The sequence below is a fragment of the Ctenopharyngodon idella genome, chromosome 3 (assembly GCF_019924925.1).
Source record: "Ctenopharyngodon idella isolate HZGC_01 chromosome 3, HZGC01, whole genome shotgun sequence".
Lineage (NCBI taxonomy): Eukaryota > Metazoa > Chordata > Actinopteri > Cypriniformes > Xenocyprididae > Ctenopharyngodon > Ctenopharyngodon idella.
The window spans coordinates 51,517,426-51,530,671 of NC_067222.1; the positions used below are offsets into that span (position 1 = coordinate 51,517,426).

The 13,246-nt window shown below is 36.9% G+C and overlaps 2 protein-coding genes across 10 annotated transcripts in view; one reads left to right on the forward strand and one right to left on the reverse strand.

Moving 5' to 3' along the window:
* Positions 1-13,246, forward strand: part of LOC127508736 (stonustoxin subunit alpha-like) — a 553,058-nt gene that overhangs the window by 168,607 nt on the left and 371,205 nt on the right. The gene's annotated exons all lie outside the window — the stretch shown is intronic.
* LOC127508777 (hydroperoxide isomerase ALOXE3-like) overlaps positions 7,538-13,246 on the reverse strand; it is a 77,480-nt gene continuing 71,771 nt past the window's right edge. The window contains exon 16 of the transcript XR_007928924.1: positions 7,538-7,753. The gene's annotated coding sequence lies outside the window, so the exon portion shown is untranslated. The remainder of the gene's footprint in view (positions 7,754-13,246) is intronic.

Genomic DNA, 13,246 nt, shown 5'->3' on the forward strand with positions numbered 1-13,246 from the left:
CGGGCCGCTCAATGCGCTTTAATGTTCATCTTTATTTGTGATTTACATTACATTTACATGACACACCCACTGTTTTTGTCTTCCTTCAATCAGCCACATTTTAATTGTAGGTGCACTTTATTTTATTTAAACCCTCTCACCTGCAAGTTTAAAGTTAAGCCCTAATTAGGGCCAATTCAATCAACAAACTCGGTCAACCTGAAGCCAAGACTTTGCGGATGCTAAATTACAAACGGCTTTTTGATATCTCGAACAGTTTGGTCGTGGCGAGGCAATGAATTTATGGTGAAAAAAGGAAACAGGAAGTGTGTTATAACTTCTGCATACATTGACTGATTTTGATGAAACTTAGAAAACTGTTCTTTTGCTCCAAAACCAACATGTTGAAGATGAACCGATGGGCTGTGGATTGATGAAATAAGCAGTTTATTCAGTGAACTGAAGCCTCTCCTCCATTGACATCCATTCAAAACGCCTCTCCTCTCCTTCCCAGTTTATCGCAGTGCTACGCTTTTTACTGCTAACCTTGAAAGCTCACCTTGAAGCCAAAACACTAATGGATATAGACCACCTGATTAAAAAAAAAAAAAAAACAACCTATAAGAAGATCCCGATCATGCAAACTAATATCAGAGTTAGTTCAGAATCTAATCTTCAGTAACTAGATTGAAACTTTTGAAAGTCAAACTTTGTTTGGTTTATCAAAGTCTTATCTTAAAATGTAAAGTAGTTTGAAGGTCAGAATAGATAGAAAAAAGCAAAATGATGGGATCAAAAATAGTGAAGTATGGTGTGTTCATATCTGGGAAGTTTGTGTTTGAGTTGGAAAATCATAATTATGACATCAGATGCGTCACTTTGTTCCAAGCAAAATGTACCATTTCTACAGAAAATGCAGCAAGATTTTTAACTCCACTTCTACAAATTGATGAATAAAGAATGTGCATCACTCGTAATTTGACTTTATGGTGGCGTTCATGTGCGTTCAACTGGTAAATATGACTTCATTCCTATTGAAGCAGAGTTTGGAACTGACAGAGGACCGGAGAAAAGCAATAAGAGCATGAAAACGTTGAAAAATGCTCGACTTGAATGAAGAGCATAAAACGCCGGACAGCAGCCAATCACAGTGAGGTTCAGGTAGTGACGTCTGTCTTGAGCCTTCAGAAATATGCAGATTGTGCAGGAGTTTCTGCTGGATTTAGTGTGTAAATCTTATTGTTTACACGTTGGAGTTGTTTTATGTGTGTTAAATATTGCAGTTTCCTTGTTCTTTGTCAGGACACCAGCTCAGTTTTGTCCTGTGTCAGAATCACACGCATCCGTCGTGCTGCTCACGTGACCAGAATTGACCAATACTGAGTCGGTGTTCTGATGTAGAGCCTGGAAGTGCTGGACTGACTATACGACGTAAACAGTGTAGAAGAATGACAGGGAGAGGAGAAAGAAAAGGTTAAAGTGGAGGAGGCAGTGTTTGTGTCTACAGTGATAAAGGTGCTGCAGTTCAGTCATTGTGAGGGAAACCTTGTGTGGCCACGACATTCAACCGCTTTCTTATCTGCCTGGAGAATCCCCTCAAATGTTGGTCATGGTGGTGTATCTTCACCCAAATACTAAAATATGGATATGAAAAAAAATTGATTTTTCCTGGCAGTCTTAACATAGCCTACAAAACCTCCCCATTTCATCGACTTCAACCTGAAAACTGACATTCAGAGAGAGAGAGAGAGAGAGAGAGAGCTGCAGTAAAGGAGCTGCTCACTCACTCATGACCTGATTACTCTAGGCTCCTCCCACTCGTCCTCCTCCACCAATCAGAACGCTGGAAGACTCATTGATCACAGCTGCACTGGAGTACAGGAGCTTTGAAAAGCTCTTGTGGTGAATCAGTGTCTGTCTGACGCTCGCTCAGATCTCTCTCTATCTCTCTCGTTTTCCTCCCTGCGGTATGGTAATATAATGTTTCCTCCTTTCAGCTCCAGTCTCTTCTGGGCTGTTTGTTCTTTTGGCTTTTTATCAGTTTGGGCCTCTATGTTGGGCTCATTATGGGGGAAAAACTTTGACAAAACCATTTTCAGTCTCTTACCCGTTTGCTCACGAGTTTTTGTCCAGCTAACAATCTACATGAAGGAAAGTTTGGCCTCAGACTATTTAAATCCAGAAGAAAAGAAGTGGATATTTTTCAGCATTGATGATGTTGCAGTAAAAGATGGTTGTGTTGGTCAGTGAATCCTGAAAACAGACGCTGTATGGCGGTTTCCACACTTCATGAAGCAGCACAGCCGCTTTCAGCTGTGATGATAAGAAGAAGAAAGGTTTCTTGAGCAGCAAATCAGCATCTTAGCAGGATTTCTGAAGGATCAGTGTTTGTTTGAAATGAACTCAAGATATAATATTGTATGAATAAAACACAGATCGCATCTGTAAATCTAGAATAAAAAAGGAGGAAATATCAGTCTTGATTCCAGCAGGAGTGTCTGTAAAAACAGAGTCCAGTTCTGAACAACTGTGTTGTCACGTGATGTTAGAGTAAAGATGCGCTGCTCCTTTAAGAGCGACGTGATGACGTCATCGGTGTCAGACAGCTACAGTCTGCTGCATTGAAGATCGCTGTGCTTTACTGTGCTTTCATCTCTAGACATCCGATACATTTCTTGTCTTTTAGGAGTTATCTTTGGTATGTAAATCTGTGAAGATGTGATTCAACTATTTTATTGTATTTTGTGTTCAGCGCAAGATTTCATTCGGATCTTTATACTGATGTGTACCGTACATTTACCGTGCGTTAACTGTCAGGCACACATATTTTGTCTATGTAGCAATTACTTGTTGTTAATCACTCATTTTGATATAATTTAAAGTGATCCAGTGTACAGTTTGAGATGTCTGTGTATGAAATCTTATGCAATGTTATTTCATATGTTACCATAGTGTACTAGCAATACATGTTAAATTCCTTACACTTAAAATCACGTTCATGTATCACATTCTCTTTTCAGTTTTACCCTAGCTCCAGTCATCTATTAAACAAAGTGAACTGGTTATTGTCTGTCAGTATAAGGTGCATTGGGGTGGAAGAACAACTCCATTTGAGCACTTTATTGAGAAAAGCAGCTGTGGTAGAAATGCATGCAGTTTCTAGACAGATGAAAGAATGAATAAATAACCACTTAAACTAGATAAATCTTGTTTAAATTACACAGAAAAATGGAGGCAATAAAGGAATAAAAACAATGACCATGAGCAATAATAAAATAAAAACATGATAAATCTGAAAACATGAACAAATCTAGACAGACATGATACTTATTTGTGAACATTATACAGAATAAGTGTAAAGTTGCAGTTCCCAATCTTCTGATCAGATCTGTGGAACAAGAAGCCATGAATGAAATCACAAAAGCAGCTGATAGCAAACCGGTAAATTCTGCTTTGGTAAATAAATGATCTGTTAATTTCTACAGCACATGCCCAGAAAGAGTCCCAGTGAACACAGCGATCCACGACACTCGCTGAAGAAACACCAGCGCCACCTAGAAATCAAACACTTGATGCTTTCTTATGATCATTTCTGAATCACTGCAGGTTTATATTTCCCCACAGTGTTTTGGATTTTGACCTTGATATCGCTATTTACCTGTTCAAATATGATATTTACTTGTTTTTAATTTACTGCCATATTAATGATTGCTATGTTATCTACTTTTGAGTAATGCCAAATATGCTTACAAAAAATGCGATGTTGTGCAAACTGCAACTCAGAATGATGTTGCATCCTGTGTGTAATTGAGCTGAAATGTGCAGAATGTTGTGAAAGTTGAAGTTCATGAACTGATTGTGACCGGCCACAAAGGTTTAAAATACATTGTTAGCCAACTGCATGATTTGAATGTGTACTTTTCTGAAATTACATCATTTAGGCACAGTTCCCTCTGATAACAGATCACCCTAAATTGTAAAATCTACATTTCCCGTAAAGCTGCTTTGGGTTTAAATCTGGGTTTAAAGCAGCTCAGAGTTGGCACTGTCGAAAGTGTTAAATGATATTTTTCTAGCTCTTATGGGGTTATTCTAGTGCTGCTGGATCTCAGCGCAGCATTTGACATGATTTACCACAATATCCTCATCTCTCACCTGGAACACACAGTAGGTTTAAAAGATACAGTCTTGAAATGGTTTAAATCCTTTATAAGTGATATTATCCAGTGAAGTATGGAAATTAGACATCCAAAACACCTTTTGTGGGGTGTGCCACAAGGATCTATTTTATCTTCCACACATTTTTCTTTGTATTTGCTCTCGCTGGGCAGCATCTTTAGATTCCATTGTTTCGCCAATGATACTCAACTGTATCTACCACTAAGGCACCCAACAAAATCTTTGGACTCTCTTTTAGCTTGCCTAAATAATATTAACTGGATGGCAAAAAAAAAAAAAAAAAAATTGTTAAACGAGGACAAAACAGGTCATTGAATTCGGCCAGTCAAATGTCTCTGCCAAGGTCCGTTTAGATCCGAGTCCTTTGGCACCGTACTACAAAATGTCGGTACAAAATTTAGGTTTTATAATCGGCGACAAATTAAAACTGGAAAAGCACATTAATTCGGTGTTACGGGCCTGCTTTTATAATCTGCATCTTCTATTAAAAACCAAACCCTTCTTATCATTTGTAGATTTTGAAAGAGTCATTCATACTTTTGTTTTATCACGTCTCAATTTTTGTAATTCTCTTTACGGTGGCATCTCTGGCACGCCTGCAATCTGTGCAAAATGAGGCGGCAAGGGTCAAAGAGGGTCAAAAAAATGAGTCCATTTTAGCAAATTTGCGCTGGCTCCCTCAGATGCTGCCTGCATTAAGCGTAGGACACCTGATACTCTTAACGAGGGGGGCTTAACAGCATCTCCAATATCGCTGGATAAAGCTAGATTATAGAGCTTTTTATCTTAAGCTGATTTAAGTTTTATTTTGCATTAACTGCTTTGTATTGTAACCAATAAAAGATATTTTATTGTACGACTGCCTTCCGTGAGACTTTACTTATAACTACAAACTGAGCCTCGATAAAGAACAACCACAAGGGAGTCTTCTACTACTGAAGAACTTCAACCTGTCGGCGGGTGAGTATCTTATGGTTTAGACTAGACTGGACTAACCTTACCCTACCTGAATAATCCTAGGGTTAGAAGGTGTACTATAAAAGGTCACAATGACTAACAATATTTTTAACACATTAAACTGAAAAAATTAACTGCATGCGTTAACGTGCTAATTTTGACCGCACTAGTATTTAATAAACACTATTTTAAAGTTTGTTTTTAAAAGTAAAGGTGACTTTTTTTTTTTTTTTTGGGTGTTACACAGCTGTATTAAAGGTATGTAGACTGTTTATTTGTGCAGCACAAAAATAAACATTAAGACCTGATTTCACAGACAGGGCTTAGATAAATATAGGAGTATTCAGAAGCTTTTTAAAATGTGCCATAGAGAAAAACATTACTGGTGTGTGTCTTGAGAGAAAATGGCCCCAGTCAGCAAATTTCCTTTGGCATAGATGTGGCTCAAATAAACAGCTGAGGTGTGGCCCAGATCTGTCTCGCATCTTTTTAACCAAAACTAAACCAAAAGAGGGCCATAACTCAACCAGTAATACTAAAAACAGACGTGGCCCATATGTGAAGCTTATGTTATTGTTGTATGGCTGAGTTCTGTAAAGGGCTGACGGCTCTTATGTGGCCCACACATGACTGAACACACATAATAACCACATTTACCACACCTGTTTTTTAACTTAAAATATCCATCAAACAGTAAATCAAACAGTCTTGAACACAAATTGTATTAAATTAATTTTTATAAAATATATCATCTTAAACACAAAAGGAGTGTGCTGATGTTGATAGTAATGTCTCACCAATCTTTCTCTGTCACCATCTGTAAGAAAAAGGAAGATAAAGAAATACATTAGTATAACAGTGTCATACATCAAATGATTGTAAATAAACATCACAAAGATTGGCAGCAGTTTAGCATGGGGCAACGTTTACCTCCAATAAACTGATAATTCACTGTTTATTAGTCTAATAGTAAGGCAGTTGCTGTGGCGTTTAAGTTTAGGTATCAGGTAGGATTAAGGGATGTAGAATATAGTCATTCTTTATAAGCACTAATAGCCAAACTAATTAATCTAAACAAAGGGTACCTTTGTGAAAATTCAGTTAGGTCTTTTAACTAATAAAAATAAGCCAGCTGTACACAACAAACTGCATCAGATTACACAAGGGCAAAGAGAGCTTTCCAAATAAAGGACTCTCTCAAATATGCCAGTGGTGTAAAAATAATCTTGTTTTTGGTTTGAATGAAGATTATTTTTCTTACCCCACTGGCAGATAAATGAGCTTGTTTTAAACAAAAACTCACTTAATTTTGATTTATTTCTTCAGAAATCAAGACAATACTTTCTACTTATCTTTTTTTCTTAATGTAAGAGTTTTTCAGTACTGCGTAAGGGTTGATATTTTGAGTTTTGTTGTGAACTAACAGGAGGCAATGTCTCCATCGCGCTATGGTTGGATATGATTGGTTTGTGCGATTAAATCCCGCCTCTTGTCAACGTGCACGTTCCGCGTGTCAGTTTGAATGAACAAATAATGGCGTCAATGGGAAGACTAATTGAAAAGTAAGTAAACAGATCACCTAGTTAGATATCACTGCTTGTCACATCAAAATTAAACTTGAAATGGACTGAAAACATGATTTTTAGTGAAATCAGCTTGGTGAAATTAAAAATACAATTCGTGTCTGTGACAGACGGTGTTTACGGAGCATGACTGATGATCCAAAATAGCCTGAGTTGACTATTCAAAAAGAAAAACATCAATACACAAATAAAATATATTGTTTAAATTATTATTGCCTTTAGGTATTATTTTGGAATGAATGTAGAAATGCTTAAAACACTAGATGAGATTGACTTGGTTTTGATAAATAGAACATTTATTACAATACATTGTTAATGTAAAAATACAAAATGATTCATAAATAAATAAAAAAAATGTGCCTCATTTCAGAACACCACTGATTTTTATATATATATATATATATATATATATATATATATATATATATATATATATATATATATATATATATATGACACACACACACACACAAACCTGATTCCAAAAAAGTTGGGACACTGTACAAATTGTGAATAAAAAAGGAATGCAATGATGTGGAAGTTTCAAATTTCAATATTTTATTCAGAATACAACATAGATTACATCAAATGTTTAAACTGAGAAAATGTATCATTTTAAGGGAAAAATAAGTTGATTTTAAATTTCATGGCATCAACACATCTCAAAGTTGGGACAAGGCCATGTTTACCACTGTGTGGCATCCCCTCTTCTTTTTATAACAGTCTGCAAACGTCTGGGGACTGAGGAGACAAGTTGCTCAAGTTTAGGAATAGGAATGTTGTCCCATTCTTGTCTAATACAGGCTTCTAGTTACTCAACTGTCTTAGGTCTTCTTTGTCGCATCTTCCTCTTTATGATGCACCAAATGTTTTCTATGGGTGAAAGATCTGGACTGCAGGCTGGCCATTTCAGTACCCAGATCCTTCTACGCAGCCATGATGTTGTAATTGATGCAGTATGTGGTCTGGCATTGTCATGTTGGAAAATGCAAGGTCTTCCCTGAAAGAGACGACATCTGGATGGGAGCATATGTTGTTCTAGAACTTGGATATACCTTTCAGCATTGATGGTGCCTTTCCAGATGTGTAAGCTGCCCATGCCACACGCACTCATGCAACCCCATACCATCAGAGATGCAGGCTTCTGAACTGAGCGCTGATAACAACTTGGGTTGTCCTTGTCCTCTTTAGTCCGGATGACATGGCGTCCCAGTTTTCCAAAAAGAACTTCAAATTTTGATTCGTCTGACCACAGAACGGTTTTCCACTTTGCCACAGTCCATTTTAAATGAGCCTTGGCCCAGAGAAAACGCCTGCGCTTCTGGATCACGTTTAGATATGGCTTCTTTTTTGACCTATAGAGTTATAGCCAGCAACGGCGAATGGCACAGTGGATTGTGTTCACCGACAATGTTTTCTGGAAGTATTCCTGAGCCCATGTTGTGATTTCCATTACAGTAGCATTCCTGTATGTGATGCAGTGCCGTCTAAGGGCCCGAAGATCATGGCATCCAGTATGGTTTTCCGGCCTTGACCCTTACACACAGAGATTGTTCCAGCATTGGGGGAATTGGTGATCCTCTGCCCATCTTGACTTCTGAGAGACACTGCCACTCTGAGAGGCTCTTTTTATACCCAATCATGTTGCCAATTGACCTAATAAGTTGCAAATTGGTCCTCCAGCTGTTCCTTATATGTACATTTAACTTTTCCAGCCTCTTATTGCTACCTGTCCCAACTTTTTTGGAATGTGTAGCTCTCATGAAATCCAAAATGAGCCAATATTTGGCATGACATTTCAAAATGTCTCACTTTCAACATTTGATAAGTTTATGAGATTTGTAAATTATTGCATTCCTTTTTTATTCACAATTTGTACAGTGTCCCAACTTTTTTGGAATCGGGTTTGTGTGTGTGTGTGTGTGTACTTTGATATATATATATATATATATATATATATATATATAATTATATAAAATATATACACACACATACACAGTGGTGGTCAGAATTATTGGCACCCTTGGTAAATATGATCAAAGATGACTATAAAAATATATCTGCATTGTTTATCCTTTTAATCTTTAATCATAAAATTAGCAAAAATCTAACCTTTCATTGAAGGAAAAGAATTGAAAGTGGGGGGAAAAAAATCACATTATGAAATAAATGTTTTTCTCCAAAACACGTTGGCCACAATTATTGGCACCCCTAGAATTTTTTTGAGTAAAATATCTCTGAAGTATATTCCCATTCATATCTACTTTTTTTTTTTAGCACACCAGGGTGATCATGAACATGAAATTGTCCAGCCATGACTTCCTGTTCCACGGGAGTATAAACATGAGGAAACTAAATCGTCCTAATGCACGGTGAGGAGGAAAGTTTGAGTGGCCAAAGACTCTCCAAGGATCACAGCTGGAGAATTGCAGAGATTAGTTGAGTCTTGAGTCTCAGAAAGCCTAAAGAAAATTATCAAACAGCACCTACATCCCCACAAGTTGTTTGGGAGGGTTACAAGAAAAACCCTCTGCTCCCATCTAGAAACAATCTCCAGCATATTCAGTTGTCAGACAAGACTGGAACTTCAAACGGGACCAGCTTCTGTGGTCAGATGAAACTAAAAAAAAAAAGAGCTTTTTGACCGCAAACCCACCAGATGGGTTTGGTGCACACATGGCTAAAAAGTACCCCATGCCCACGCTTAAATATACTGCTGGATCTTTAATGTTGTGGGCCTATTTTTCTGCTGGAGGTCCTGGACATCTTGTTCAGATACATGGTATCATGGATTCTATCAAACACCAACAAATAAAAAAATCAAAACCTGACCGCTTCTGCTAGAAATCCAATAATGGGCCGTGGTTGGATCTTCCATCAGGACAATGATCCAAAACAAACATCAAAACCAACACAAAAATGTGTCACTAAGCACAAAATTAAGCTTCTGCCATGGCCATCCCAGTCCCCAGACCTGAACCCTTAGTGATGCATTACGCATAGTTTAGCACCATTGTGAGCAAGAGATAAACACAAACATTAAATAAGTACTTACAATTCACTAACGCCGTAAACAACAGACTGAAGAACTGTCAAAAAAAAAACGAGTGCAGCTTCAGCATCTGGTCTAGAGTTTGTGTGTGAGCGTGGATCAGGATTACAACTGCTCAAACGAAACATCACAACTGTTGATCATTTCCAGGCTAATGATGCCTAATCAATAAATAAACATGATCAAATTTCTGGTGTAGAGTTTGTGTGAGCGTGGATCAGGGTTCCAACTGCTCAAAAAACAAAAACATCACAACTGTCTGTGTAGCAAGAATAACTGGAGCTGACGCTCAGAGACTCACAGGCAGGAACGCTTCAGCTGGAACACACACTAAAGCGTGTTTAACAGGTCTAAACCCAACAGATCCAGTGCTACACACCTGGGGAAGGGAAATCAGATGCACCCATTTTCTCCACACTTTCTTGCATCTGCTGCGCGTGATAAAGAGAGCTTAAGCATATACACATGAGAAGAATGCTGAGTAGGAGAGGAATAGAGTGTAATGAATACATACTAGATTGTGTTTGATGTGAATATGTTCCTCACAGCAGACCGACAACAGTCCTTCTCACTGTGACAGATTAAGACACATGGAAACAAATGCCAGTAAGACAATTTAACACACAAACAACATGAAATCAGTGTCTGAGTTTTGTTTTAAAGGTCACAATCTAAAGTAAATGATGAATTCAGGGATAAAGCCAAAAAAGGTGAATGATGTAATACAATTGTAAATTTAACGACCCCATAGGTCGTTTTTTCATGCACCTTATTATGACCTATATTTATGTTTTAAATAATGACCAATCGCAATGTGTGGATTTTTTACACGGTCCCTTACCCTCCATTTGTCCCATTTCCATTTAGCAAAACTTTCTTTTTTTTTTTTTATTAACGACTACACCTACACCCACCCCAATGAAAATATTAAATACAATAAAAAAAAGTTTCTCTATTGTTTTATTTTAACAGGATAATATGCATATTGTTTTTAACTGCTTTTACAATTGTTACTATTAATAGTTGTAATAGTTTTTTGGGAGAATTGTTTTAGGCCAAATAATCTAAATCATAAGCTGCAACAATTAAAAAACAAACATTAAAAAATGTATTGTCCAAAATGTCTGTATTATGGATGTAGAATAATTGAAGTAAACGCACAATAATGCAGGCTTTTTGTAGTTTAAGCATGTAAACAGTGTTAACATACTCATGTGATTAATGCTCTTCGAGGGGTTTGCCATGATTTCTGTGGCCAGAGTGGAAATAAACAAGTTGAGGTCTAAACTTGTCCTTGCTTGCCCATCATTTGTGTGGGCATGGCTACAATTCAAATACCTGTCATGAGCAGTATTCATACTAACCTTTCAAATTTAATCTAACTTAATTTAACATCAAACACAAACTGCGCACATCACTATAATTAGTCTTTTATTCTTTCAGTTTATTGAAAGAAAGAGACTGTAGGCTTACACGTAACTACAACTCCCAGAATGCATTTAACATGACTGCGTCCGTTCTAACGCACCCGCGCCATTTGTAGACCCTGATGACGCTTCAAACTTTTCTGTTGTGATCATCGAGAGTGATGAAAACTTCGAAATGTCAACGGGTAAGAAGAGTTATTATATTTTGTAAAAAAAAATATATATATATATATATATTTTCATTACTGTAAAACAAAATGTGTTTGAGTGAAACTGCTGTATGAATGTTGCTTAGGAAAACACTGTGTAGTGACCAGAGTATTAATGTGTTCTAGCGATTATAAAAAACTGTAAAACAAACTTGAGTTATATTTTTGTATAGATATACAGAGCCCCGCACAAGACATATAGTAGGCTAAATCATGCACAGGATTTACCAAGTCGTTTCCTCGATTACATGAAAAAAATACTATATATATATAATATAACAAATATAGTAATATAAACACTGTAGTAAGTTTTCTACAACCATAGAATATATTATACTACAATAAACTAAAGTATACTACAATATTTATTACGCAGCAGTCTGGCATCATCTCTAATGCATCACATGTGGAGGACAAAACCAACCCGATCATGAGGTGGTCCGTCTATTTGCTTGCATCACGAGGGCTAGGGTACACAAGGTAAGTGCACTGCTGAGAAATCCAGGTGTGCAGAGTTCTTGAGCCATGAGTCAGAGAGAGAACGAGCCGTCTGAACCAGCCACTGCTGCTTCAAGGTACTGATCATGTCAATAACCAGAATGGGACTGTAACATGATGCCCTGATACGTCAGTACGCCCTACACATTTATGGGAGATTTAGACCAGAGATGCCCAAACTAGGGTTTGTCCCCATGTCATGAAGGGGGGAAAAACTGCCACTGAACTAGACGTGCACCATTTGAGCGCGTGTTTGACATGCCCATTGTCACGCAATCTTATTCCTGATTCCCCTCTGTATTAAACCTTTGACAAAAGTACATCGGAACATATCTGCACGTGGAGCTGGCGCTGCCCCAAAGAAAGCAGTTGTCTGAAATAGTTATTTCTGTCTTAAAAATGTTCAGATTATCACAGAAGTACTGGGATAAACATATATAAACAATGATGCCTACGGTAGCGATCAAAATAGAGCAATTCACCTTTTAAAAGTAACTTGTCTCTTTAAATAAAGATTGTATCAATGACATTGTTACGCCACCAGGTGGCGACAAATGAATGAATTTAAAAATGTATTTGTCATTGAATTATTCATTCAAGAGATTTGCTCAAAAACACTGATTCATTCAGTAATGACACAAGTGAAGTCTTTATGAGCCTTTGAATCATTCTTTCAAATAGATTTTTTTAAAATAATTCATTCAAATTAATTAAACATTTAAAAAAACTCTGCAGCAATTAACATTTTGTTTAGTTATCTGTTCCGAATCTGCAGGAAAATGGTGACTTAGTTTCTTTTCCAATTTCATTTTTCTAAAATGTAACCAAAACCTCATTAAAAAAACAGCAAAAACGTTTCAGTGTACTATAAAACTAGATAAAATAAAGTTAAACTGGGTTAGTTAAGAAAATTGCTTAAAGTTTTAAAATTGTGACATTATGATTAACCAAAGTTTACCACTTTAAATTTAATATAAAAATTTGATATAATGCAACTTTTACTTTTGGCCCATGGACCTTAATCAAGTTTGGGGATCTGATTTAGACAATACAGTACTATACATGTGCTTTTGAGTGAGAACAAGCTGCTGCATCCACAGATATTGATAAATCTACACGATGACACAGACAGAAAGGGATAGATCTATCGGCAAGACATTTGTACTGCAATTTTTTTTATATATATATATATATGGGACCGCATGTTTTACTATCTATGTGCGCCTTGGCTACTTTGCTGATCGGCTTAGTACTAGAAATGCATGCTGTGTGTTCTCATGAGCAATAAATAATGTTGCAAGCTGATAGAGATGGGAACCCAGCACCACCTGAGCAATATATCATCAAATAGTCACTTGATAA